This window comes from Kryptolebias marmoratus, linkage group LG5 (assembly GCF_001649575.2).
Source record: "Kryptolebias marmoratus isolate JLee-2015 linkage group LG5, ASM164957v2, whole genome shotgun sequence".
In the NCBI taxonomy this organism is placed as follows: Eukaryota; Metazoa; Chordata; class Actinopteri; order Cyprinodontiformes; family Rivulidae; genus Kryptolebias; species Kryptolebias marmoratus.
In genome coordinates, this window is record NC_051434.1 from 7,715,802 (window position 1) to 7,721,215 (window position 5,414).

General features: G+C 41.5%; 1 long non-coding RNA gene across 2 annotated transcripts in view; it reads left to right on the forward strand.

Annotated features, from left to right (window-relative positions):
- Positions 1-5,414, forward strand: part of LOC108240275 — a 27,225-nt gene that overhangs the window by 5,082 nt on the left and 16,729 nt on the right. For both annotated transcript variants that reach the window (XR_005233180.1, XR_005233179.1), the window contains 2 exons: positions 127-232; positions 2,656-2,705. This is a non-coding gene — a long non-coding RNA (uncharacterized LOC108240275). The remainder of the gene's footprint in view (positions 1-126; positions 233-2,655; positions 2,706-5,414) is intronic.

Below are 5,414 nucleotides of genomic sequence, written 5' to 3' on the forward strand. Positions count from 1 at the left end.
CCATCCTGTTCGCCTATCCCATCTCACGCTCCAGTTCTCACCCTCTTTCACTGCCTGCCTCTAATTCCTTCTTCATCTCGTCTGTATCTTGAGTTATCGCTGTCCTCTTTGCCTTTTTCTTTCAAGGATTACCTCTGCCCACATTTCGACGAAGGCTCTGGAAAAGGATCGGCGAATACACCCAGTTCTGGAGGGGCCCATGAATGGGAGGCTAGAATACGAAGGAGGCAGGGTACGTGCATTTCTATCAGTCGTGTATTTTTGTGTCCGTGCATGTGTGTGTTAATATGCTGGGGTGTGATTTAGAGTTAATGGAGCCGGCAGCGTCGGATGGTCCCTCCCTCTCACGCATGCGTGGATTTGCAGAATCCTGTCTCATATTTTGTGATTATTGTGCCATGTAGTTGATTTCGAGCTGTGCTGAGATTAAACACAAGGTGAAAAAAATAAAGGTTACATTAGAAGTGAGTATGCCTTAAATATTGCCACAGAATTGCATCATTCCTCGTGCGCTTTTCCTATTTTTTTTTTCCCCCTCTTTCATTTGTTCATCCGGGTATTCCCAATCCGTCTGCCATTAATTTGAACCTACACGTGTAATTCGCCACCATCAAAAGTAAAAGATGATCCCCCCCCAGTTTGTCAACCAAGTAACAACCTGGAAACACATCCAGTTCATTTCCAAATGTGCCCAAGATTTCTTGTCTTTGAAGAGGTTAGTTTCAGACGAAAGCAGAAGCAGACGGTACACATCTGCAAGTAAAACATGTCGACAGTAATGAACTTTATGGATTCATTATTACAAAACGAATGTGGTCTGGATAATGCAGGGCAGTACGCAGAGACATTTGATATATAACACAAGTCCGCAGTTGTCCGTTTGCAGCTCATTCAGTGTAATGAACATTAAAAATACTCATTTCACTCACGCAGCACACAGCCTCAGAAACCTCATGGCATCTTTTTCCCCCCGTGTATTTTTTTCTTCTCCGTTATAGGTCTCACGGATCTTTTTCTTTTGCTTTTTATTTACATAGCTGTCTGTTATCTCCGCGCACATTTTCCAAATCACTTGTCACAGTCATTATCGACGGGATCGTTATCTATTATTGTTCTGGGGGGAGTACGTACAAGTGTGTTCTTCTGTGTCGGGGTTATTAATATCCCAGGAACACTTTTCATCTTTCCTCCATCAAACGGGGTCCTAAAAGTCGCACGAAGGCAAATTTTGACAAAGTAGTTTTAATTAAAAACTGTTGAGGCATTTTTGAAAATACCTTAAAGAGAAGAGCGATGCTAATTGTGTATAAGAGCCGGTTAGATAACAGTCACCGGCCTAGTTAAATCGGAATCGTTAGTGTCTAAATGTGAGCTGATTCAATTCAGATGCAATGATTTAATTAATATACAATGATATGACCTTTATGGGCAGACGGCATCACTGCAATCTGTGATTAAGCCACGGGGGGAGGAAGCTTTTGTTTGATAGCGTCCCTGGATCAACCTTTTAATGACCTCTACAAATGCTTTTGATAAAACCAGGGGAAAAGTTTGTTGTTGTTTTTTGTTAAAAGCTGAAATCTTGCTGAAAGGAAACATCTGCTCACGTCAGCAAAACTTAAAAGCGAGTCAGACAGATAAATCTCCTCAACCCGCTCCCGCTCAGTTACATGTTAGACTTTCCGTTCCACTTCTTAACTTCTCCGGCACCTTTGATTCAACTTCTGAGAGAATTTGATAATTATACTAGTGCGGTGGGACCCCCGGGTTATGAAATGTTGCTCAGACCGGCCTGGTGTTATGTAATCTTACATAACCGAGGCGGCAGCTCAGCAGGCTCGTGATCAGAGGCTCTGGAGGAAAAGCTATATGGGTCTGCTTATGGTATGAACTCACTGGCGGGGTCAACGCGCTCATGAATACCTGGCACTTAAAGGGGAAGAGACTTCAACTGCATGAAAGATGTTACAGCATCTGTACAAAAAAAAAATTAAAGCCTCATCTGTTCATATTAAAGCTTAAGACTGGCTATAGTCCTGGTAATTATTCACTCGCCTCTGATTAAAAGCACATAATAGATTTTATGTCGTTTATTTGAACGTATTGTGTTTGGCAGAGCACCGTGAAGATATCAAGCTACTACAGCTCTGTGCCATTCCCATGTTTTCTATACCAGCTCTCTATGAGTCTTGCGTGTTTCTCATTTATAATTGATGACATTCAACCGCAGCATGCTTTAATGGATTGAACAGACCTCAGGAATTCCCATGCAATCTGCCGCTGTGTGTAGCAGGTTTGAGTTTGTGCTGATAAATTTGTCATTATAGCCTAGCGTGATAGACTGACTAGTGCAACAGTAAATAAAAACAGGGCAGTAAAATGCATATAGGAAAATGAAAGTGCTGTTAGCGAAGAATTACAAAATAACTTGATAATAAGAGTCGCTGTAGGGTAAAAATAAAATCATAAATGCCTGCTATGATTTAATAGGCATCATATTTCGTATTATATTACAAGTATTTGAATATTAAAGAAAGTTAAGATTATTATTCACAATAAAATCCCTATATTCCTTGATTAATGTTGTGCAATTTGCAGATTATACTATTATGAATGCATTTTACCAATATTCCTGCTTTATTTCTTTGTTTTTAGATTGAGCCTGACACAAACAGGACTTCAAGACACGATTCACCATCTATAAGGTAAGGATACATCATTTGCTCTTTTTGTTAAATGGTGTAAAATTAGAAACGGCATCTTCGGTTTTTGTTCCAAAAATAAGCGTTTGCCTTTAAAAAGGTCTACGTAAAATCGAGTTACTGTTTTTCTAATAGCACTCAGCAGACGGGAGCACTTGGTCAGCCATTTCAGTCTGTGGAGCGATCGAAATGTCAGTGCTCCATCAGTATAATTGAATTACTCTTCCCTGAGTCATTCTGTCACGATTAACCTAACAGATATGTACGTACTAACCATTGGCCACTCTGAACAAAACAAACAAACAGGCCATCTTTTATTTCCATAGCATGCCTGTTTGATTCGGTTTGGTAAAATACTGTAGGCTGCGACTTCTGTTAGTTAGCAGCGAGTGGAAAGGTCATCAGGTGGTCACGTCCTGATTATCAGATGTTGTTGAAAAGTGAGAGTCTGTGGGCATAAAGACGGGCCTGTGGTTTAGCCTTGAAGCTAGCTTTGGAGATGCCTCACATTACATTTCTGTCTTTGTGCTGATGTCACCCCATGCCCCCAGACCAGCAGCAGCAGAATAAGAGCCACATTCTGCCTCTCCCATACAATAGAGGCCTTTTTGCCCCGAGATTTTCACAATGTTTTTGCACGGCCCCTCGCACACATGTGCGCACAGTTCTCCGCAGACAGCAGGGCCTGTTGATTCAGAGCCTTGTGATTCTCTTGATATTTCAAATATTGTAGAAATGTTTGTTCAGAGATTTGAAGAACTTTGCCTCCACTTTCATAAAACGCTCTGTAAATACACTGCAGGTCGGGTTGTTGGATTTTCATATACATTTCTCTGCGCCCACTCAAAATGTTACTGTTGACTGTTAAATGTGCATTTATTCCAGACTGTTAAAGTGATTCATTTATGGGTCAGTGACAGGGAAATCAATGGAGTTCAGTGTGGTGGCGTAGCATGGGTTAATGTCTGATAACAGGAAGAATGTGTCCCGGTCAACGGGGAGAATTTCTCAGTCTTTTGCGACTAGGTCACCGCACTGACAAGAGTCTGCCATCTATTTTAGCACGCACAGTGCTTCCCCTCCCAATCTGTCTCTACTTTTTTCTCCGTCTGATTTGCTGCGAGTCTGTCCCCCTTTCTTCTCCTTCTTTCTTCTGCATTTCATCACTCCATCTTTTGTTCTCACTGCTTGCTCGTTGTCTCTGTGTCTGGTGTCCCTTTTCGTTAATCTGTCCTACTTTGCCTCACTTTTTTTTTTTTTTTTCTGCCTCTTGTTTGCTCTCGTTGCTTGTATTTTATTCCTCTTTAGCAATTCATGCCTCGTGGTATTTATGCACCAGACGTCATTATTCTGTCACTGCCGTCCGGTCTATCCAGTCAAGAACCTTTCACCTCCGGTTTAGTTTTTTTTTTTTTTTCTGTGGCGTATTGAGTTCAGTGCTGCAGGTGCTTTCAGGACGACATACCAGGAGTGCAGGGGAGTGGGAACAAACTGATTTCTGCACACAAGCTCGGAAACGCTGGCGTGCTTGTTATTAATGCGGTGCAGTAACATATAGAAGATTGGATTCTGGTCATGTATGATTTATACGGCGTGTTCCCACACACTGCTCCGAGGTCTGTCACAGCAGCTCTCTGTATTCCTAAGTGGAGGAGTTAGCAGAATTTCACCTCCTCAATGGCTGGCAGTGGGGGTGACAGACAGAGCCTCAGGTTCAGAAGTGTTTCCGCTGACAGCAGATGAGGCGATTTGACAGTCTCATCCTCACTCACGTGCTCACTGACTGGAAGCCAGTTTTCTTTTTTGTTTTTTTGTTTTACTTTCACACAGATGTGCACAATTTTCTACCCGATACAGAATCCAAGCCACATCGGTAAATTATTTTGCACAATAAAGCGAAACACATGACAACACTCATGTTAATTATTTAAATGTACGTGGTTGAAAATTGCATTACAGGACGATTTCAAGAGCAGGATATTTTGGATTAAACAGCTCATCAGCAACAAGAACATAAGAACCTACAGTTCTCTGTTTGGCAGTTCTTCAAAAGGAATTATTAAGTAATCATTTCAGGTTGCAAAAAATAAAAATAAAAAAACTACACAACCATGTGATTGCTTGCACAGTCATAAAGTCATTTAATTTCAAATTATTCAACACGATAGCTGCAATTATTAACTGAAACACTAACAAAAAACCCCTAAAAAAAATGCATTTTTTAATGTTTCATTTTTACATCCAGTTTCGATTAAAAAAGGTTCTGAATTATAAGGAGTAGGCTTTAATTACACCACATATATGCAGTAATATGGAAGCAGACATCTTCTTGCACGACAGTAATTTCAGTGTCAACTGAATATGAAACTGCAGAACTATTTTAGGTAAATTGGATCCAAAAATTTGAGCTATTTAGATACCATTTCACTCGCTGTGTTCCTTTGTGTGTTATTTGGGCACGCCGCACACACCTAAAGCCCCGGCAGTTTCAGACAGTGAGAGGAGGTGAGACGTGACTAATGATGTCACAGACAGCATCGTGCCGCTTTAGTTGCCCCCCTGACCTGGCTTTAGGATGGCGGCAGCAGCGCTCAAGCACCCGTGGGTAACACACGCCAAAGCACATTAGAGGCGGGGAGATGGAGGGAAGCGAGGAGAGAACACACAGAACACAGCTCAGGGGGACGGAAAGAGACAAACAATGAGACAGAG